Source organism: Marmota monax, unplaced genomic scaffold (assembly GCF_021218885.2).
Source record: "Marmota monax isolate L192 unplaced genomic scaffold, Marmota_monax_Labrador192_F-V1.1 WCK01_AAM20220418_F8-fsc00255, whole genome shotgun sequence".
Lineage (NCBI taxonomy): Eukaryota > Metazoa > Chordata > Mammalia > Rodentia > Sciuridae > Marmota > Marmota monax.
In genome coordinates this window covers 559,010-583,355 of record NW_026692704.1, presented here as the reverse complement: position 1 = coordinate 583,355, position 24,346 = coordinate 559,010, and the positions used below count along the sequence as shown (strand labels likewise).

Here is a 24,346-nt window from a genome sequence, read left to right as displayed (position 1 = left end):
TGGTTGCACCTCTAAAACTCAGTATGGGTGAAGGCCAGCGCTGCCTCCCTTCATGCTCTCCTTCAGCAGGGTCACTAGGCTGGAGCTGTACCCTGCCCACCTTTTCCTTGGAGAGGGCCACAGCTACGAGAGACGCTCTGGGTAGTGGCCCAGAGGAAGTACATATGAGCCATCTGGCACACGGTGGAGAAGAGGATTTCTTCTAAGTGTTCCTGACCCACCAATGAGTTGCTCAGCACCAGAAAGTTCCACACGCAGCAGTGACTCCACTAAGCTTTAATTTTTTTCACTTGGCTTTATCATCACATAAATGGCATGTGAACATGTCACATCCTGCAAGTTCACACAAAACAAAAGCACACAGAGTGCAAACCAAAGTCCCCGCTGCTCTCCTTCTTTTCAGAAACACCACACTAGGCTGTGTCTTCTGACCATTCAGCCTATGTTCTGCACAGGTGCTTCACTCTGTGCTCTACTCAGTGCTTTCACCACTTTCCCTGTCCAAATCCCATAGCTGTGTTTCTCTGAAGTTGGTGCCTTCATGTTCCTGGGATGAGAGGGACCCAGTTGGGCCTGAGGACTTGGTATTGACTGATGGTTTTTCCTGAGCAACATTGGTGCCCATCTCCTCCCTGCTGCCTGCTCAGAGCTGGCCCTGGGCCAAGCTTTACTATGCTTTCTTTGACTATGAGAAGGGATGCTTCTGTCCTTTAGTGACAAGAATGAGCTACGATTGTCTCATGTCCTGGTGCCACCACTGTAGGGCTCATCTATGCAAAATACTACCTGTGAGAACATGAAGGGGCCATGGCTGGCTAAGAGAGCCTAGCATCCTCTGTGAGCTGAGACACCCAGAGGGAGGCTCCTCCTGCTCTCTACCCTCCTTTGTCCTCTTTCACTGCCAACTTCCCATGCAAATGCAGCCGTGGACTTTACACAATGGTGCAGGGAGTTGCTGAGAGGAAGCTGAAGGTGCTTGCACTCTGGAAGTCTCCCTCCTCTCCCAATGTCCTCAGGAGCTCTGAGCCCAGAGTGTCCTGCAGCTAAGGTTTTCTGCCAGCTCTCAACTCCCAAGAAGACTGGTGGCAGGGGTTTATTGGACAGTAGGTGCTCTGCTACCATGGGAGTGCAAAGTACTGCCACTAGAAGAGACCTCTAGTCCCCAAGAAGAACCTGTGCTGGCCAGCTGGCTTCATGTCCTCTGCTCTCTGTCTTCAGTGGGATTGGCTTCACCCATTTATGCTTCTAGACTCACCCCTTTGACCCTCAAGTTCTCTTCCCTGGGAACAAAATCAGATGTCTTGGCAGGCCTCAGCCCTCAGAGATTTTGGATTGTGAGAAACTGTTTAACATCTTTGGGCCTCAGTCTTCTGAGTTGTGAGAAGTTTCTCTGGCTTTTGTGTGATGTTATCATGAGATTATGCACACATCAGTCCTTGTAAGCTGTAAAGTGGGCACTCATGAGTGTCTGGGATGACTATGACAGCTCTGGATTATGACACTCCATGACCACATCCCACCACTGACTCATCTGCACAGCATGCACTTGAGAGCATGAGGCTTCATCTGACCCAATTTGGGCTTATCTACTTCCACACCATATTCTTGACTTTTTCCACCCAATTCAGATGAGATACAATGTCAAGAAAACCACTCAGCAAATGGAAAAGTACTACAAAGCACCCACATGATGCTAATTTGACCTGACCTTCCCCCACCCCACCTTGGGTTGTCATTTCCCCGTGTCCCTTTATGCCTACTCTAAGCCATTTCCTGGGCAAAGGTGAAAACTTTTTGTCCCATACTTTATCCCCTAAAATTGTTTAAAGTCCTGCTGGTCATGCTTGGGGCTCCAGTCCTGGGTCATGATGTCCCTCATGGGACTATGTCCAGTAAAGGGGACTCCTGCAGTGGGTTGCAAGATGCTCACTTCTCTGAAGCCAGGATGAGATCCTCCCCTGTCCAGCCCCTGACCCACCCAGCACACCCTTTCCCCAGCTGACAAGAGAGATGCTGTCTAGCTTAGGCAGAAGGAAATAATCAGCCCCTTAAATATGCTCTGGGCATAAACAAAGACCAGATACCCCGTGTCTTGTCATGTCCCCCATATGCATGGTGACAAATTGATCAAAATATGCTGGGATGTACAAGAAAAACTGGAACAGATTTGTGGGGAGTCTGCAGCTGTGGAATATTTTTGCCAGATGGGGACTTGCTGGCCAGGTACAGTTCTGCTCTTTAGCTAGCACTGCTGAAGTGGCAGACCACCCATGTGTTGGCTGGAAAGTGGAGCTCCTGGAACACGCTCTCCATTTGCTGTGCTCTAAGGTGCCAGGTCTGAATTGCAGAGGATTGACACAAATTATAATCCCTGAGTCTGGTTCCTTCCCAGGGTGAATTGCCCTTACTTCTGGGCAACAAGCCATCAGTCAGGATTTTACTGTCTATTTCCAACAGTGACTTCAATTTAGAAAGGAACTTAGAAGCCTATCTTGAAGATGGATGAGGACTCTATGCTGTTTCCTTTGCCTCCATTTTTGAAGGGTTACTAAATAAATGATATTCAGCTTCCCAATCCAACTAGAACTGGCAGGAAATTGATTCCCTTTTATATAATCAAACTTCAAGCTCCATGCAATGAATTATTTGGAGCTGGGCTCCAGATAGCAAGAGCATTCTGTGCTTCTGGCTGTTTCTCAGGCAGTGTCTGCATCTGTGGGAGACATGGTTATCACAGAGGCCATCTTGGGTGCTATGGGGAATTCCCAATTGATGCCTGATTGTTTCTGAGTCTTTTAGTAATCACTTGCCATAAAACAGCCTATGATTATGGTTCATTTTCCAGTTGGGTGCAACATAACCATCAGTGGAATTGTGAGCTGACTCTAAGCCCCAGGTTTGAGGGCCTCTGATTTCCAGGCCCCTCTCTTTGTCATCTGAACTTCATGGCAGTGTGGGAGCAAGGAGGGTGAAGCATTATTATGTCTTATTGGGGGCTCTTTTGGCCCCCATGACAATTGTGGAAGTACCTTTGGTTAAGGAAGCCAGGAAGTTAATGGCTGAAGTGACAGGCATCTCTATGGCTCTGTCACTCACTCTGCTTATCTGATGTCCTCCCCACTGCAGTCGCCATGTGACTGGCCTCCGGACTGTGGCCTTTGCCTACACTCTTCATTCTTGCCACACATCACACCTCATAGCTACACTCAGTCGTGGGGTGCCACACCACAGAAGATGCAAACCTTCATTCCTGAGAGGTCTGGGTGCCCCATGATCCTGCCTCTTTTGAGGTGCTGTCACTCTTCTATTAAATTTTACTATTGGACATAAAATTACCCCAGAGAAAGAAGAGAGCCTTGGTGTTTGAACTGTGGTGAGATTGCCGAAGCACAGGTGGGCCTCATGGTGGAATCTTAGTGGGTGCCAGGAGGTGTGTGTGTGTGTGTGTGCTGAGGGGGACTCAGCTGGACTGGGGTTTTGCCAATGAGGGAGGAAGAGGGGTCTGGAAGCTGGGGGGTTGCTAAGAACATGCTTACATGAGGTCCATGCCAGATGACAAGGAAGGATCTGTGTGGAATTATAAGGGAAGATAGGCCAGCAGGAGGAATGGTGGCTGCCAAGGCAAGAAATTTGTTGCAATAGGTTTTTAAGTGAATTAGGCAGACACATCTGTGGAAGCCAAATGTTTGATGGATACATTGGTAGGAAGCCTAATTGATTTTACATGGCCTCTCCAGTGCCAGCAGGCCAGATACTGCTTTGAGGTTACCTTAGAGACTTTTCTCTTCCTAAAGTTGCATGATGTTTGTCAGGATTAGGAGGAGGGTAACCAGTTTGTGTTTTGAAAAGAGGAGGCACACGGCCATGCTGCTACCTGAAAGTTTTTGCTTTTGCAAAGTCCACATGTCTGGATGAAACTGGTGTCTCCATAAAGCAAGCATGAACCACCTGTCTACTTGCTTGGGGCACTCTTCTGGGAAGCTGGGCCAGAAATGTACACAGCCAGAATCACTATGACTGAGAATTAATGCCTTGTGCACCATAAGAGGCAGGTGGCTATCCATACTCAGCCATGGTGACAAACTGGATATTCTGCTGTAATCTGAGCATTCTGAAGAGCCCATTGTGAGGATTAAGATTTCTGTCATGACTTGGGAGCATGATCATAGTGAGGGAAAGCAAAGTTCTTCCAAAGTGAAGTTCTAAATATGAACATTCTCAGTAATGAGACTGGAGGAAAAATTGAAAACTAAAGTTGATATTGTGCATGTGCTTGTGGGTTGGAACTTCCATCATGGATGTTCACAAATGTTAGGCCTTCTCTGCTGTGCAGGTGCTGGGAGTAATTTGGGTTTGAGCCATTCAGTTGGTTTTGGTTAAAGAACAGGATGCTTTATATTCCAGAGGTAATCCTGATTTTTAGGAAGCAGAAAAATGCACAACATCAGTGTGGTAGTGAATGTAACTGTAAACATATCAAGGTTATCTGGAGGAGTATAGATTTGATCTGAGGAATACATTCCATAGTTGACTTTAAATGGTATGAAGTTGTGGAAATAATTCTGATGCTCTTGAGAGAAAGTGGACAGTGTCACAAAGCTCTGACTTATATGGCTTCAAGTTTTCCTGGACAGAGTATAAGTCTTTTACTGACATATCTTATATTACATTTGTATGGGAAGAAGGGTGTGGCCCAGAGCAAGGAGTCAGAAGCCAAGTCTCAGAGCATTGATTTTGAGGGTTACTGGCAGGTTTTTTCCCATGGACTCACATGTTCCAAGAGTCCCTGCAACAGGCCTGTCACCATGGAAACATGAAGTGGGCTTAGCAGGATGAAGTTGTTTCAAAACTGCATGGGTTTTGCAGATCTTTAAGAGATCATAAGCTGTTCAGGCAGTCCATACTTGAACAGTTTGATTGGATTTAAGGCCTGAAAGAGTTTACAAATCCCCAGTGTGTGAACATTTATCTAGAAATTGCCATGAAAATGCTAGAACATTCAGGATGATATGCTCAGGTGTATAATCACAGATTTGTGTTCCTTTATGGTTTGTCAAAATAGAATACAGGTAAGAACCACTGCTAAGAAATGAGTGTGCTTCACATGCCTCAACTGAAGAGAATTAATCTTATGTGAGAACAGTGATTTTCCCTGGCTTATTTTAAATTCTAGCTGTGTTCTTGAAACCATGATAAGCTCTTCATGTACACTGTCTCCTTATTTTTAACAACAGTCTTATGAAGGTGGCATAATTATTATAGAGTCTTTTTAAAGGAAGGAAATTTTTTAAAAAATAGAAAAGTAAGAACTGGTAAGTGGTTAGGCCAGGATTCTTGCTCTGAGAGTCTGTTTATATAGAAAACATACACTTAGATATATTAATATGCTGACTTCAAAGAAATTAATGAATGTCAGTCTGAAATCATTCCAAGGACATATTACCAACTGCTTAACCAGAGTCTGAGAATTGGTTGTCCAGTATCTAAATCAGTTTATCAGACTTATCCTTAGAATATTTCTTTTATGAAGAAGACAGTCTTGGTTTTATTTTGTGTTTAATGTATTTATAATGTACTTTTGTTGTGAAAATATCTTTTGAGCACCAGCCCATATCCAGTTGGACTATGTTCATCCTGGATCCTGGTTATCTCAAGCAGAAGCTTGCATGATTAATAAGGCTCAGTTCTCTAACTCACCCATCAGTTCTTACCCTGGTTCCTTCTTCTTTTTGGAAGTCACCTTTTGAGATTTCCAGAATGTATGATACTGATTAGATTGGAAGGCTAACAGAAAGAAAAAGGGAAAATGATTGATGAGAAAATAAAGCAGCACACAGTGCAGAATGGGGAGCCCAATGACTATACCCCAGATTATAGGCAAAATCTGACACCTAGTGAAAGTGTTTATCTTTATGCCTAAGCAGAAGCTATGTAAATGAATATTGCGTACCAGTGCAATTTTATATTTGGTTATCTGCATTATCAGTTTGAGGCAAGTATTTTTTCTCTGTCCTTTAAATGTTATTTATATTTTTAAAGTTGAACATCAAATTTTAATCTTGGAACATTGTTGAGAGCCACAGCCGAAGGGGCCCCAGCAAACTTCCAGCTGCCAGCAAACTTCCAGCTGCTGGCTGATGATTGGCTCACAGCGGCCCCAGCAACATCTAGCTGATTGGCTCCTCGGCCCCAGCAACATCTAGCTGATTGGCTCCTCTGCGGTGATGCTCATTGGGCTGTTTCCCTGCCCTTTCAGACCACGGAGCTGCTCATTGGGGGACTTTTTTGGCTCCGCCCACGTGACCCAGCCAATCGGCCTCAAGAGCAGGAGGATTGTGGGAGGTGGAGAGAAGCTGGTGGGAGAGAGAGGCTTGTGGAAAGCCGGTGGTGGCAGTTGAGGCTCTGAGGGTTTTTCCTGAGAGGCTGTTTTGTTTGGCGTGTGTGGTTCTAAAAATAAAGTTAGTTTCTTTTGACAAGTGGCTCCTGGTTGTGCCTAGCCAGACTGCGGCAGAACATTTTATCTAGTCCTCAAATTATTAAAATAAAAGGAATGATAAATTATGATTTTATTATTCCCATATGACTATATAACAAACCCTTCTTTTTTTTATTGGTTGTTCAAAACATTACAAAGCTCTTGACATGTCATATTTCATACATTAGATTCAAGTTGGTTATGAACTCCAAATTTTACCCCAAATACAGATTGCAGAATCACATCGGTTACACATACACATTTTTACATAATGCCCTATTAGTAACTGTTGTATTCTGCTACCTTTCCTATCCTCTACTATCCCCCCTCCCCTCCCCTCCCATCTTCTCTTTCTACCCCATCTACTATAATTCATTTATCTCCTTGTTTATTTTCCCATTCCCCTCACAACCTCTTATATGTAATTTTGTATAACAATGAGGGTCTCCCTCCATTACCATGCAATTTCCCTTTTCTCTCCCTTTCCCTCCCGCCTCATGTATCTGTTTAATGTTAATCAATTCTCACCATCTCTAGCAGTCAGAGAAATGCAAATCAAAACCACCCTAAGATACCATCTCACTCCAGTAAGATTGGCAGCCATTATGAAGTCAAACAACAACAAGTGCTGGCGAGGATGTGGGGAAAAGGGTACTCTTGTACATTGCTGGTGGGACTGCAAACTGGTGCGGCCAATTTGGAAAGCAGTATGGAGATTCCTGGGAAAGCTGGGAATGGAACCACCATTTGACCCAGCTATTGCCCTTCTCAGACTATTCCCTGAAAACCTTAAAAGAGCGTACTACAGGGATACTGCTACATCGATGTTCATAGCAGCACAATTCACAATTGCTAGACTGTGGAACCAACCCAGATGCCCTTCAATAGATGAATGGATAAAAAAAAAATGTGGCATTTATACACCATGGAGTATTACGCAGCACTAAAAAATGACAAAATCATGGAATTTGCAGGGAATTGGATGGCACTACAGCTGATTATGCTTAGTGAAGCTAGCCAATCCCTAAAAAACAAATGCCAAATGTCTTATTTGATATAATGAGAGCAACTAACAAACCCTTCTTAAAAATTCATCTACTGCCTCCAAAAAGCCAATAGAAAACCCATGCATAATATTAGCTAATGATTTATTTATAGATAAAGTTTTAGACAAATTTATAGTAGGAAACTATTAAAAGAAATTCTTCAATCACATAACTTAAAATATAATGAAAGACAGGTGAAAATTAACTCAACCTGTAAGTAGTCTTTATACCTTTTAAAAATTTTATAAAATACACAAATTTCCTAAAATAAAGAATATTATGATACATTGGTGTCAACTTACCCAGATGAAAGGTGGCATAAGCTTTTTTATCTAATTTGTTTATTTCATCAAACTTCATATATTTCATGCATAATGCAGTATTTTTTTTAACTTCAAAACAAAAGACATAATGTACAGTGTTCCATAAAATTGGTGGTTAACTTAGGAATTATTTCATTTTCAACCACATCCTACATTTTTTTAAGTTGTTGATAGATCTTGATTTTTTTATATGAGTTGCTAAGAGTCAAACCCAGGGCTTCATACATGCCAGTCAAGTTTGCTACCACTGAGCTGCAGCCCCAGGCCCACATTCTACAACTTTTTAACATGATGAACCCTCTTGCTATTGGATGAATAAAATTTGTTATTTCAGTACTTAGTTCCCATGGGAAAACTCTGGTACCTACCTCACTACCAGGCTGCTTTTCCTCCTTTTGTTCTCAAGACTCCACAAACCCATAATTTTATAACACCATAATGAAATGGGTGGAAGAGTCCAATGACAAAGAATGCATATAAATATAAAAATGGTAGGCTCAGCTTGATCCTGCCACAATTATAAGGTGTAGGCCCACTGGCTCCCTCCAATCCTTCCAGAGCTTCCATGAAACAGCTCCTGGATAAACTCTTCCTTTCCTTCTGTCTGCTGAGAACACAAAGAGCATTTTTATTCATGAGTCCTGTGATAGCTGATGGACACCTTAGCCAGGGAGGGAGCCAGTGTGCTCAGCACAACTTGGTCAGAAGTGGCTTTGGGGTATAGAATGTTGGTTATTTTTCATCTCCTGTATTGCTCAGTTCTGAATGCAAACTAACCTCAGCAGAAAACTGCAATGAAATGTATACATCATGCACATCCATGTTACTGTGGTACATGCAAGTTGGTTGAGAAAGAGCCACAATGGATGAATGTAAATTTTTCACATCGTTTCTTCAGCATTTAACTTGGACACAGCACATTATTTACCACCACATATCACAAATGTTCTGGACATGCAGTTTGTGGGGTAAGGTAGAAATTACATTTCATAGGCATTCGCTGACAGCAATTATAAGATTACTGTTGCCTACTTTCCAATCAATGAATTGAGCTGCTTCTGTTATAAAATGAAATATTATTTCTGAATACATTTCTAGTCAATGCTTGCGTTTTGTTTTTCCCAACACTTCATTGGATTAATTCTAGGAAAATTAAAAACCTATAAAATTAAATTGAGGATTAAGTCTTCAGGTTGACTCATGATAAAACTAGAAAGAAAGAATCACTAACTTTTCTTTTCTTGAGTTTTTTCTCCCTACCACAGGCCCTTACTGATACTGACTGAGTTGTATGTTTAGATTCCCAAAGAGGAAAACCCAAATTAGAGAACCAACAGTTCTGCCTTACAGAAACAAAATGTAATGATGGGGAACAGGGATGAGGGAGAGAAGATGCATTCTATAGCACAATGAATCTCATGCTTTAAACAGGAGATAACCCAGCTTCTCCTTGGCTCTCATTTCATAAATTAACATCTTAAAATCATAATCCAAAGAGATTACCTATTACAAGAAAATTTCAGTTTTAATAGAAGCAAATACATTAGCTAAGTCTTGTAAATAATTGTTCATTTTGGTTATAGATTATAAAGACAAAACAAAACAAACAAACACAAAAAATGGTTGCTCAGCACAAGGCACACCTTACAATCCCAACTGAGTGGTGAAACTCAGCCATTTGCTTTGCTTTGCTGGTTTGTGTGGCTGTGCTGATATTCAGGAGCCACACTCCAACCCTCTGCTCAGCCCTGGACCTTCTGGAAGTTCACACATGTGCTCTTTCCATCAGACTGCTTTGTGCTCTTCATTTTTGTGATATGATTTTATGTCTACCCAGTGTTTATCTCCTCCTATGTTTTCCACAAAGCCTCCTGGGAAAAGCCCAGTTTTCCCATTGCATTTTTATGTGCCTTTGAACCAGCCATCTTCTCACTGTTTATGAGCAAACATAATATCTGCTTTAAATTCCCAAGTTCTGCCTCACTCTGGGGAGGATAGGAAACCACCACCTAGTGCCTTGCACAAACAACAGGCTAGACTGATTCATGACAGGATCCAGTGAAGAACATGCCTGACAGGTAGGGGAGCAATGGAAATCCAAAGTCCAGGGAGCTAGTCTTCAGATGGAAAGCTTCTTTGGTCCAAGGCTTGCCTGCTGGTGCTGCAGTGACTGGGCCATTTCTGTCCATGGGGCAGTAGCCGGTCCTTCCATGGCCTCCCCCCAAGTGGTAGCTCAGGACCCATGGCTCCCTGTAGGGGCAACTCACCACCATTTAGCCTCACTTCAAGTTCCACTTCAACTTCAGCAACACTGGAGGAGATACTCAGGGCTTCCATTTGGTGGTAGCACCAGAAGGCAACTTCAGTAACCCTGTTTTTCTATTTTACTCTACTTGTCCAGTTTGCTTTCTGACCTGCTCCCATGAGATCATGAAGAACCATGTGGAGTTTTGGGAAGTCCAGGGAGAATGGTCACTGTCTGGCCACTGGCTTGGTTTCAGGAGAGGCAGTGGTAATATTTGGGCAAGTCAATGAAGTGGCTGAAGCACAGGCCAGGGAGGCACCGCCTTGACTGAAACTGACAGCAGCAGCATGGGCAGCAGAGCTTGCTATTGATGGCAGAAGCTGGCGGGAGGCCAGAAAATGGTGGGGAGGCCCACACATGCAGGTAGCTTTCTCCACCTGGATGGGCGTCAGTGGTGCTGTGGGGCATTCTCAATTATGTGCCGCAATTGCCCTCACTACATTGCGGGCCTGGTTGAGTATAATCTGCCCAGGCATGTGCAACAGGACCTTAGTTTGACCACTTATTTGGTTGTGAGCTGCTGACACTACAGATGGAGGGACAACCCTGGGTGTCCCAACCACACCATTCCTCTGGAGCTTCTGGGAAGGCCCTCCTGCAGTGGAGAGACTGACCTTTGTCATCCCCTAACTTGTCTAACCCACAGTATCATAGGAACTTTAGCTTAGGTAGAATTTATCACTGCCCTTGTGACAGATGCCACGTAATTGCCAAGTACAACCTCAATCTCAGTGGTATTCATTGACATCCCTTTGTACCAGCCATCCTGGCAATGCTTAAACACTAAAAACCTCTCACCTATTCCCAGCTCTAGCTCTTCTTCTTTCTGAGAGTGTATGGGTGGATAGACACATAAACACTGGGGTGAGTCTGAGTTTGAAAATGTGCAGTCTGTACAGTGGATCCATGTACATGGGTCTGGGTCCCATTTCAGCAGCAGAAACACCAGCAGTAGTACCTGGTGATGTGGAGGTGAGGACAATTACATCCAGGAGATGGGGTGGTAGAGGGGAGGATTCATAGTTCCAAGGGCAGCTGGTTAGGGGACATCCAATGGGAAAGTGAATGAGGAGCCAGTTGTCACTGAGCTGTTTGGGAATGAGGTAACAGTTATCTCAGTGGTACTCATATGAACTTGAGAAGTGACACTGTAGCAATCCCAGACAGTTCCCTGATCCTCCCAGCAGCTGTGGTATTGCTGGAGCTAATGAGGACAGGAGGGCTGATCTTCATGTAGTGGCAGTTCTGGGATGCCTGGGAAGACTTGTTTGCCACAGTGAGGGAAGTGAAGGAGAATCACTTTTTGATGTTCTTCTTGGTGTTGGAGAGTTTTGGGGCAGTGCTTCTCTGGGCTGTTGCTGAGGGACCTTCTCCAGCATCAACTCCTGGCATGGGAGGCTTATCCCATTCCATCCCCTGTTTAGCAGCTTAGTTAAACTCAATGTGGGAAATTGGAAATATGCCTACTTTGGCAACATTCCTTCAGTCCAGTTTTCATTCACTCTGTGTATCATAGTCAGAAAAACATCCTTTGGAAACAGAAGGCAATCTTTGTCCACTTCCTTGTCTTTTACTTCAAAGTCATAAAGTTTTTGCACTGAGTTGGGGGTTGATTTAATGGTTGAAAAATCTGCTAAAATTGTTGGGGAAAGAGCCATGGATCCTGCTGACTTCCCCATGTTACCAGGTTTCATCAACATGTCGCAAAATGATTATGTCATGTTGGTGAATTTCAAGTCACCAGGTTCCTTACTCTCAGAGTTATATAATGCTTTGGCACATGGTAACTGAGGTGTACCCCTCACTGGGGGACTCCAGGCTTGCAGCTGGGGCTGCTGTCCATACTGGGAACCTTGTAGATAATTTGCACTACAATTAGCCATACTGCTGCCCTGAGCTGTGAATGCGTTTGTGCAGTTGGCCCCACTGCCCCCACCAGGGCTATGTTTCCAAGGGCTCTGCTTGATGCTCTCCAGAAGCCTGCACAGCAGGATGTCACTGGGAAGCTCCTCAACACCCAAGCCAACTAGGGTCCTCCACTCAGAAAAACTGAGGGAACCTAGGATCACCAGCAAACATCATTTGCAAAACTTGAGCTGAAAAGACAAGACAAGACTTTTGCAGAAGCATCCAGGTGTTCTAGACACCCAGGACACTCCAAAAGATTCAAGAAGGCAGATTCATCCATCTTGATCTACTGTGCTGAGAAAGAGTTTTCAGAAATGTTAATAGGTGTGTGCAGCTCTTAAAATGATTTGTGTAACATGCATTTCAGATTTACTCTTGTGCCTCGACTGCTCCAAATTGTTTGTGGCCCCTTGTGCAGCCCAGTCTTGCCCACTGTTAACTGTGTCTCAGATGCCACGGTGCCCCCAAGACTCTTCTATGCTGCCCACACACACACATGCACACACACAAAGTATGCCACTGCCTCCCACTTGCCCAGCCTTCAATGTTATTTTTTTTTAATTAAAAGAATGCTTGTTATGTTTGAAACCAATATGTGAGGGTTGGGAAAATCCAATTTTCAAGCCTGGCTTGATTATTTTGTGACTGAGTGACTTTAGAAAAGTGACCTAACTTCTCTGTTTTTTTTTTTTTTATTCTCTGGTGGTAGTAATAGTCCCTGTTGTAGAGAACAACAGGAACTACAGACAAAGCTCCAGTGCAGTGTGTGTCAGGATATACAGTCCAGACATGGCATTCTCTCAAACAAGATCAATAATGACAGTGTCTTGTGGTGATGGGCAGCTGACAGTGCATAAATAGCAAGCACCATCACTCTTTCTGTGACAGCAGCTGGAAGACACAAAGGTAGATGGGGCCAGGATGCTTGACACTAGTGACATACTTATGGCTCCCCAACTTTTCTTGCAGAATGTCCCCCAGGACCTATCCATCTGTACTTTTGTGCGAGAGCAGTTCCTCATGGTGCAGACCCTGCAGGAGATGCTGGCTAATACAGTGGAGAAGCTGGAAGGGGAAAGTACACTGGACTGGAATTTCTTAGTGTGCTCAGCTGCTGTGGGATGGTGGCTCTTACAGGATTTGGAAATCATGTTTGTGGAGATAAGTCAATGATTTTCACTTGTGACTCTCCTGGGGTTGGCCTTTTGCTTTATCTAGCACCTCATCGTATCTTGAACTTGAAAACAGAAATCCAAGTGCAATATGATCTGTGTGGCTGCCTGTTGTGCTCATGGAAACAGCCTTTCTTGGGCATCTGTGTGTCTCCCTGTGTCTTCAGAGCTCTGACTGTTCCTGTTTGGACAAGTTATTTGGTTCATGGCTCTGTGTTATGTATCATTATTATTGTCAAATACTGTTGACTATGTGGCTATGTTCTAAGCTGTTTTTTGGCGAGTAAAATTTCATGGCACTGTTACATACTTTAGGTATGTCATCATGGTGATATTGCTTTAGTGAATTGTAAATTTGCAAATAGCTAATAATTTTCTTTTGAAAATTAAGACTTTTATTTCTGTCTTCAAATGTAACTATGTTTCCTTCAAAAATCTATTCTGGTTATTTTAATTATTTTCCAAGTGGCAAACTTTTACTGACTTGGTAGTACCCATTTGCAACCAATTCATATAGTTTAGAGTTAAGCAGAGGGATAAATAGTCACATTTTGGGGGGTCTTCTCTATAATTTTTAGGGGCATTCTAAGTGCTGCACTGTTGTGTAGTTTAATAAACTGGAGTATTTCCAGGAATAGAACCAAAATTCTTCTTTTGTCATTAACGATTTGTATATTGCTATCATTGTTGAATTATTATTCTAGTTGAGATCAGAAAAAAAAAATTAATAATACATGGTTCCAAAAAGTGAATGCTTAAATGTGTTGTAACATATAGTTTTGCACCATCCATGTACAAATCTTATAGCTCTGTAATTTAAAATATTTTAGCATCAAAGTTTAGTACTTTAATCAGGCTGTGTATGAATTCTAAATTAAGTTTTAACATGCATAATTTAATGAAAACCTACTATAGGAAAAAGATTCATTTTATGGTGCTGGATCTTACTTTCAGATGCTAGTATTTCTTAGGAAGAAAACACTGTCAAATAGCTCAAGGGAAAAGTATATGAGTTTTTAGGGGTGAGAAAGATTTTTATTTAAGCAGTTTTGATGATACCCAGGAGTGATATTAAAAATATTTTACAACCTGCTTTGGCATAAGTACCAGTGAATCAGAGTGGCTGGCAGCCACAGTGCTGGAGGATGGGTAGTCAAGTGATTTGTGTGGGATTCTTGGATGACCCATTGGGAGATCCAGTGATGTTTACCAAGAGGGATAGTTATTTTCCACTGTAACAACTATTTTAATCATGAGAGCATTTACTGGTTATATTTGATTCATGAATGCTGCTGGGATTCATAAGAATCATCTTTTGGACTCCATGGATGACCATATCATCTCTCTTCTTATGTCTCCTTCAAACTCCTTATGGTACTGTGATGGTGAATCCTTTTGTCAAGCAAACTGACATCTCTCAGTTAAAAAATTATGCACAGTAGCTTCTCTGGAATGAAGATTCCCCATTTCATAGGGTAAAATGTGTCAGAAAGGAAATACTATTTTTTTTGGAGAGGGGTACCAGGGATTGAACTGAAGGACACTCAACCACTGAGCCACAACCCCAGCCTTAGTTTGTATTTTATTTAGAGACACAGTCTCACTGAGTTGCTTAGCACCTCACTTTTTGCTGATGCTGGCTTTGAACTCACAATACTTCTGCCTTAGCCTCCTGATCTGCTGGGATTAGAGGCATGCACCACCATACCCAGCTTACCATTTTCTAAATATAGGTTGCTACTGATGCTACTGATTTCCTACAACACAATGCTTTCATTTTACAAAGAAAAATTGTTCAGTACTAGAATTTTGGTAGGAAATGAAATTTCAAGTTGTAGGAAAGTGCACAAATAGCGTTTATGAACTCTGGAAGTGTTCAAGAATTGCATGGGGTACTGCACTGTTATCATCATCTCTAGTGATCTGGAGAATGATGATATGAATGGTGCAAAATTTCTCACATTTAAATAAGTGGTAAGACCGGGTTCCCGTGTTGCAGAGTGGAAAGTCTCAAAGGTAATTTCCCCAGACTTCACTTTTTAGCTGGGTGTAGTTCAGTATCTTATTACTATTGGATATGCTATCAAAGTTTGTTTGCCATTTCAAAATCTTATAATACTTCAAGGAAAAATGATTTTTAAGAATTCTCACTTTTTCCCCCTAGTTAAAAATGGGTAAAAGATAGTGGAAATGAATTGAACAGCATGTGATGTCTGTTCTGTCTGTCCATTTCATGATGAGAATAATTCTATTAGTGAATATTATTATTAGTATTACTAAAGTATGATTGAGCTGAATGTTCAGATGAGGAAAAGGCTTAGGATGTTAATTTGAAAGTAGTAGGTTGATACAGGTGCATTAGATGCAAATAAGCTACGCTCTTTTCATTTAGTAACTTTTACATCCAAAGAGAAACAGCTCTGGAAAGTAAAGAGGAATCTGCAGCCTGGTTTTTGTGTGTTTTACTTGATGGCTAACTGCTTCTATTGGGGTATGGAAATGAAGACTTTTGGTTTGAGTCCCAGAACTATTTCTTTTTAGTGGTATGCCTTGACTAGTAATCTCTTTGAAACTTAGTATGATTTATGTTGCTATAATTCAATATCACCCTTGGTAAGTTATAGAGAAAAGACACTTATTTAGCTCTTGGCTCTGGAAGTTCAAGAGCATGCTGCTGGCATCTGCTGAGTCCTACTGGGTCATAAGGTGGTATAAGATAGCACCTGGTGTTATGGTTTCAATATGAAATGTCCCCTGAAGGACTTGTATTTTTGTTTTGTTTTGTTTTAAGGCAGGGTCTCACTAAATTGTCTAGGGCCTGGCTAAATTCCTGTGGCTGGCCTTGAACTTGTGATACTCCTGAATTTACCTCCTAAATGGCTAGGATTACATGTACACAGGTATATACATTGTGAAATATTCACTACAAACTAATTAACATTCATAACCTCACATAATTATATTTGTCAAAAGGTTTCTAAATTTTCATACCCTATTAAATGGGATAAGTCTTTTATTTTACATTGTTATAGCTCTGGCCATAGAATTATAATCATTCTAATCATACATGTTGGCATAATGCCTTTGAACTTTTCATGTATTTAGAGACATTTAGAAAAGCAATAAATTCTATGAGTTCTTTTCTTCAAACATTAGCTCTGGCTTATTAACAATTAAGCATATCTAGGAAGAAAAAAATATATTTGGATGTCTTTTATTTATATCAAGCAATGAACTCTATCTAAACAAAAACATAATTCACCTTCAGAAGCTAAGTCCATTTCAAAGAGTCATATCATATCCTTCTCTTTCTATATATTTATAACAACTAGCCTACTTAGAAGTTTTTACATTCTATGAGAAGTGAGAAGAAAATAACATCTGAAAAAAAAAGATTTTGAAGACTCTTCAATAGTAGTCTAGAAAAACTTATATGAAAACCATCTCAAGTTTTAAGCTTCTTCTTTTTATAAACATTGCATAGGCTGTATTTTTTCAAAATAACTTGCCACAACTGATTTGTGCCCATGTTAACAACTCTTCTATAATTCCTGTTAAAATAGTTTAACACAAGGGGTTTTCCTATAGAAATAATTTATATTACTTCTACAGAAAGTGTCAATAGGGCTGGGAATGAAACTCTGTTGTAGAGAGCTTGCCTAGCATGTGCAAGGCCTTAGAATTTAACCCCAAACACTTTAAAAAAAGGAAAGAGTGAAAGAATGAAGGGAGGAAAGAAAAAGTGAGGGTACAGGAGGGGAGAGAAAGGGATGAGTAATTAAAACAAAGGACAAGTGGTACAAATATAAATATATGATGTATCAGCTCTTTAAAAATTTTACAGAGCTTTAGAATTTTAGTGACATCAAACTGGGTGATATTATGACTGTAAAGAATGGCACATAAAAAGTTATGCCTTGGCCTGGCCTAAACCAAATGAACGGGTGGGTGACCTAAAGAGGACTCCTCTCTGCCTTGATTGGGACAGGCTTGAACCTGTGCTGCTTCAGGATGCATAGCATAGTGAAGAGGCCAACAATATTTCCCTGACAGGCAGCATGAGTGTGTTAGGCTCCTGGGAGCCCATGACCAGAGCTCCTCATGCCCATGTCCACTGCCCCCTCCCCATCTGCTGGTTCACAATGGTCTGTTCATTTACCTGGTGCAGGGTTGTTCCTGACCAAAGGCCTGTGTGTCCACAGCCTGTTTTGGCATGGATGGGCATGGTGTCATTGTGGAGGGAATAGGCAAAGTAGCCTTAGCCTGATGGGGGGCAATGGCTGCCCCTCAGCCAAATTTGGGTGTGGTCCTGGAAGAAGAAATTAGGGTTGTGGTCTCCCTTTTCTGAAGTCATGGAAACACACCCTAGTTCTTATGGCTGTCCGTGGGAGTTGGTGATATGTACAGCTATTGGATTTTTTGTTTTTCTCTTGTTTTTTGGAGAAGTTATCAGTCTGTGAGAAGCAGGTGTTACATGAGAAGACAAAAAAGCTTGCTCTAAAACGTTCTGAACTAATTTTAAAAAATTGAACTACTTGAAATAGTTACTCTTGTTCAAAGGAGACTTGAAGAGATGGTTTTATGCTGCTAAGATAAAGACCTCATTTAAAACCTTAGAATGAGAAAAAATCAAATTTTTACTTTATTTTATGAATTATTTGAGACAAATTAAGACCTTATAGAGAATATTCAGGAGTCAATAGAAGCAGAAAACTTGAGGGGAATTTTCGAAAACCTGTATCGTGTGGTATCTAAACATGAGGATGAAATACTTTTTTTGAGAAACAGCTAAAAGAAGAAAAAACTAAACATTCTCAACTGGATGAATTGATGATGGATATATCAAAAAGTATTAAGTCCCTAGAAGATGAATCAAAATCCCTCAGATCACAAATACCTGAAGCTAAAACAACCTTGAGACTATTTCAAATGAATGAAGTAGGATTTAAGGTAGCAATAAAATAGGATTTGAATGAAAATTCCAAACTTCAGGAAAGTCAGAAACAGCTTTTACAAGAAGTTGAAGTATGGAAAGAAAAGGTGAATGGCCTTAAACAGCAAATGACATTTGAACACACTAAAGTACATGCAGATCAAGTTCTAAGAGATAAAGAAAATCACATTAAGTTTCTGACTGAACATTTGCTGAAGATAAAATTTGGGTTTCTTTGCTTGGAGAAGACCTAACAGATGATGGTAACTTGGAATTGGAAATGAAATGTGTTGGTGCTCACTTAGAGGATCAGCCAAAAGGAGACTTGAAGGTATGGTTTTATGATGCTAAGTTAAAGACCTCTTTAAAACCTAGAAGGAGAAAGAAATCAATTTTTTACTTTATTTTCTGAATTAATTAAAAAAAATGAAGACCTGTAGAGAATATTAAAAATCATAATTCATAACAAGCATATTTGCAGTCAAAAAATACACAATTTAAAAGTGAGAATCAGAATCTGCAGCAGAAACTTAAAGTCATGATTGAACTATATCAAGAAAATGTAATGAAACTCCAAAGGAAATTAATAGGAGATGAAAATTACCGGGTAGAGCAAGAGGAGAAACTTTCTAAAATGGAGGAAAACATCAGCCATGCAACTGAACAGCTGGAGAACTATAGAAAGCAAGTCAAAGATCTTGAAGAAAAATTAGAGAGAACGATTTATTCTTATCAGGGGCCAATAATGTACTATGAGAAAAATGCATATGACAATGAGTTGACAGCTCAGAGTGCTGAAAGATACCTCAATGATTTAAGGAAACAAAATGCCCACAACATACAAAACTTAACTGAAAATTAATTTAACTTAAACTTGTAGAAAAAGATCCTTCTGCACTTGATGATTCAAATACAGCCTTTGGCAGAGAGAATTCCCCAAATGGTCCCTCCCCATTGGTCAACCTTCATCTGAAGTGAGAGATCCTCTTTTGGAAAAGAAGGGTCCACTCACACTCTTACCTTTGCTTCCAAGGGTAGGAGGAAGAGGCTCAAGAGACCCAGAGAATCCTCTGGGCCCTCAGGTTATCAATGAAAGAAGAAAATCAGGCTATGTTGCGATAAGAGATCCTCAAGAGCATTTTATATTATTGGGACCCTGTCAACTCAATGGGAACAGAACCCTAAGATGATGATGGCTCCACCAGGCCAATCATATTCTGATCCACGTCTTCCTCTACTAAGACAAGATGGATGTTATTCTAATTACAGTAGACCATCTGGACCAGCAAAACTCAGAAGTTCTACTGTGTCACCTTTGGATAAAATGGATGGGCCTATGTCTTCAGAAATAAAATACAGTAGAAATAATACCAAAGCTTATCTTGGTGATTCCAATGTGCCTGATTCATCTCTCCCTGCTGAAAGTGAAGCAATTGGCTCTGGCTTTGCTTTCTCACCTTTCCTTCCAATCAGAAGTCCATTGCTTCTAGTTGATCCAAGAGTCAGTTCATTGTTTCTAGTTGATCCAAGAAGAGGACCTTTTTTTCCTCCACATCCTATAGGAAATATGTATGGAGCATCTCGAGAATATTTTCCACTGGGCCCACCACCCCCTCCATTCCCAATGGGACCCCAAGAGCTGAATTTTCTCCCTCCATTCCCCACATTCTGAAAGTAGAAGTGAGTTCCCTTCAGGGTTGATTCCACCTTCCAGTGAGCCTTTTAATGAACATCCAGAAGCACAACAATAATTCTGACAATATTTTGTATCTGTCTTCAAAAATAATCTGTCATTTTTGCTTTAACTAAATACTTTTACTCAAGTTATTATACTTTTGCTACAATTGAAGCTTAACTGCATTACAATTCTTAGAATAACATTTTGTAAATAAAGATAGTTTAAATATGAATCTTATGAGTAAATTATTTCTATTTAATTTTATTCTAGAGAGTATAACTTAATTTGATTAATTTACCATTACATAAGCAACAATGGGAATATTATATGCATATTCTTGCAGTCAGGGATATTTTAAAATCTAAATGAAGCTTGTGCTTTGATACAATGAAATGTACTTATTATGATTGTAGCAAATATGAACACAACTTTATGCTTAGTGAAAGATTTTTAATTGATTTAAAGTCTTATTTGCCATTGATGATAATAATTAAAATAGGTAGTTTTCCCTAAAAGAAAAATAACTAGAACATATTAAGAGTAAACAACAAAAGATGACTACATCATGTAAATAGGAGATTTCAAATATAAAAAATTTCAGTTCTCAGAAAACTTTTCAAAATTCGAAACAACAATTTAAGTTCACTCAGCTCCCATTGTTCCTATATCCTTTATTTTATGCCCATTTTCATAAAATTAAGAATTGTCTTCTGCTCTGAGCTAGGTCCCCTTTTTTATTTTTGTATTGAGAGGCATGTCTTGAGGGTATTATGTGCTTGCTCATTCAATGAAGACTTGTGTAGTAGAATGGGGAATTCCATGGGTTAAAGTTATATTCCAATGAGTACAGAATTGTGCAAAAGCATAGGTTGTATATGCAGGAAGTTATGTGTAATTACATAAGTGGGATTACACATAGTGGCAAAGCAGAGTAATAAATGAAAAATCTAAGCAGATACATTTTTAGATCAGTAGGCAATAGATAAACCCAGAATGAGTATCAGTGGAAATATGAAGGAAGAAACAAGGATGAAAACGAGAGAATGTGTAATATACATTTGCCAAAGTGCATTAAAATGCAGGCCTCATGGATTTCCAGAGTCCCACATAGGGGCCTGGAAGGGTGTACAGTAAGTACAGTTATAGACCATGGCATGAGCTTGTTGGCAAGAAATGCAAAACATCATCATTAGTGATTGTGCATTTTGATGAAAAAATCCATGAGATTTTACAGCATCTTAAAATAAAAGATAAAGTGATCTCACAGCTGTATGTGTGTGGGCATTATTCACTATCAAAGGTCCAGGAAACTTAGTGTGGCTGTGTATATGAGCAAGGAAGATGGGGGACATATGATACTGTGAAAGAGTTTGAAGGGTTAAAAAAAGAGACAGTAAATTGGAATCCAAATGAGGGGATAATACAGCTACAGCAATATGAGGAACAGGTTTAGCTGTATATTAAGAATTTGTAACAATGTTTAAAGTAGTAGAAAATAATCTCAATACCAGGATTGTTGAGAGCCACACCTGAAATGGCCCCAGCAAACTTCCAGCTGATTGGCTCACCACAGCCCCAGCAAACTTCCAGCTGATTGGCTCACTGTGGCCCCAGCAAACTTCCTGACGATTGGCTCCTATGAGGTGATGCTCATTGGGCTGTTTCCTCACCTTTCAGACCACAGAGCTGCTCATTGGGGGACTCTTTTGGCTCTGCCCATGCAACCCAACAAATCGGGCTCAAGAGCAGTTGAGAGGCTGGCAGAGAGAGCCGGTGGTGGCAGTTGGACTCAGGGAATTCCTGAAGAGCTTGTGTGGTGTGGCCTGTGTGTTCTAAAATGAAGTTCATTTCTGTTTGACAAGTGGCTCGTGAATTGTGCCCAGCCAGACTATGGCATTTGGTGGCCCGCACAGGGAGCGACTGAGGGTAAGTGATAAGGTAAACTACTCGCCCCTGAGGGCAGGGCAAGAGGATGGGTAGCCATTTTAAGATTATTCTTTCCTTTTGATTCAATTTTGTTTTAAGTTGCCTGTCCCTGGAGATGGGTGAGATGGAAGAAAAACTTTCACATCTGAGAAAAAATAGGGAGAAAGGACTGATGGACATTTCAGGAGGATAGAAATGCTGATATAATGGATTTTTGTTCCATTTTTGTTTCATTCTGTTTTGGTTTTGTTTTGTGTTATCTTGTTGGGTTGTGTTATCTTTATAGTTGAAATATGGGATCAGAAATTAGTAAAAAACAAACCAAAAGAGTGTTAAGTAAATTGTAAGAAGAAGGAGGCACCCCAGTAAAACCAAGAACAATTAGGGCATACGTAGATACAATACAAAAATGTAGCACATGGCTTTTTAAAGAGGAATTGTTGAATATTTCACAATGGGACTATCATGGTGAAGATTTAAGGGAGAGGGAAAAGAAAAACCCAGGAACTCTGCCAGTTGACAATTTGCCATTGTGGATGATGATGTGATTTTTTTTGCCTAGTCCAAAGCCTTCAGTTCAGACTATGGTAGAAGATATGTTAGATCAAGTAAAAGAGAAGGTCTCTCAAGCTAGTCAGACAGAGGAAGAAAATTTAAAGGAGGAAAAGCCATCAGGGGAGAAGTTACAACAGGAGGCTGTTACTAACACCTTTCTATCACCAGAGAGCATAAGTGTCCAACCAACAGCTCCACCTCCATATGCTGGGAGGGCTCCATCCCTGTTAGTTAATACATGGGATCCTGAGACAGGACCTCAAAGATTAGCATGCCCTGTATTTGAGCAGGCAGGAGGGTAGCAAATTCATCATGTTTTAGATTTCAAAACAGTGAAGCAGCTAAAAGAGGCTGTAACAACCTATGGTCCTCAAGCACCCTTCACTGTAAACATGGACGAATCCATTATCAATTTGAGCATGACGCCAGCAGATTGGACTAGTATGTGTAAAGCTGTGCTAAATGGAGGACAATATGTGTCATGGAAGGTTGCCAATGAGGAATTTTCATGGAGATGGCTAGGCAATATGCAGCAGCTGGTTATCCTCAGAGAAATATAGATATGTTGTTAGGAAAGGGACCTTATGAGTGTCAACAGGAACAAATTGCATATGATCCTGCCATATACTCACAAATTGCTGTAGATGCAGTTAGAGCATGGAAAACTTAACAAGGACATGGAGATTTAGAAGGTCAGTTTTCTAAAGTAATACAAGGAGGTAATGAACCTTATGCTGAATTTGTAGATAGGCTTATTCAAACAGCTACCAGAGTTTTTAGGAATACAGAATAAGCAATGCCATTAATAAAACAAATAGCTTATGAGCAAGCAAATCGTTGGTCCAGAGAGGTCATTAGACCATGGAAACATGAAGATTTAAACACATATATTAAATTATGTAGAGAAATTAATGAACAAGGGCAAGTCTTGGCAGCTGCAGTACAACAGGCTTTAGATGCCAGGACAAAAACATGTTACAATTGTGAACAAACAGGACATTTTAAAAGAAATTGTCCCATAGGAGGAGGGTTTAACAAAACTAGGTATCAAAGGGGTAGAATACTGGATATTTGGCCATGATGCTTTAGAGGGAGACATTGGGCTAATGAATGCCATTCACAAACCACCATAGAGGGTACTCCATTATCAAAAAAAGGACAAGGACCAGGTGTTTACCCACGATATCATGGAGAAATGCATCGGGATCCATTGCCATAAAACAGACAGGGGGGCCCAATGCTCCGGGGACCATTACCACAAATACACGGGGCACTGGAGGAACCCAGCAACACCATCAGGGTAGTGCCCAGGACACGTTATACATTAGATCCCTCACTAGACAAACCAGAGGAAGTGCATGATTCGATATCTGTACATCCACCAGGACAGTACTAACTCCAGAGATGGGAGTTCAAATCATTCCCATAGGGGTAAAAGGGACTCTTCCCCAAAGAACAGTAGGCTTACTATTGGGACGCAGTTCTTCTACTCTAAAAGGACTTATGATAAGTCCTGGGGTAATTGATCCCGATTACGAAGGTGAAATAAAAATTATAGCCAGTTCTCCAAAGGGTATATCAGTAATTTCACCAGGAGATAGAATAACACAGTTATTAATAATACACAGCCTACATGATAAATTTTCCAGTCATCCTGTACAAAGAGGTTCCAGGGGATTAGGCTCCAAAGGTGTAGATTGGGCTATGCTTTCTTTCAATTTAGATTCTCGCCCCATGTTAAAACTAAATATACAAGAACATGAATTTAATGGTCTACTGGATACAGGTGCAGACCTTAGCATCATTTCTCGTCAAGAATGGCCAAAACATTGGCCATTACAACAAGCCACTCAAAGGGTTTGAGGCCTAGGAGTGGTGACTAATCCCCATAGAAGTGCAATGGTATTAGATTGGAAGGATCCTGAGGGATGTGAAGGAACTATACAGCCATATGTATTGGATCATCTTCCCATAAATTTATGGGGACGAGATGTCCTAGATCAATTAGGACTAACATTAACAAAT

The 24,346-nt window shown here is 40.8% G+C and overlaps 2 pseudogenes; one reads left to right on the top strand and one right to left on the bottom strand.

Annotated features, from left to right (window-relative positions):
• Positions 1 to 10,206: 10,206 nt before the first annotated feature.
• Positions 10,207 to 11,828, bottom strand: LOC124094099 (E3 ubiquitin-protein ligase SH3RF1-like; annotated as a pseudogene).
• A 19-nt stretch (positions 11,829 to 11,847) lies between these two features.
• LOC124094098 (melanoma inhibitory activity protein 2-like) lies at positions 11,848 to 19,913 on the top strand (annotated as a pseudogene).
• Positions 19,914 to 24,346: the final 4,433 nt, after the last annotated feature.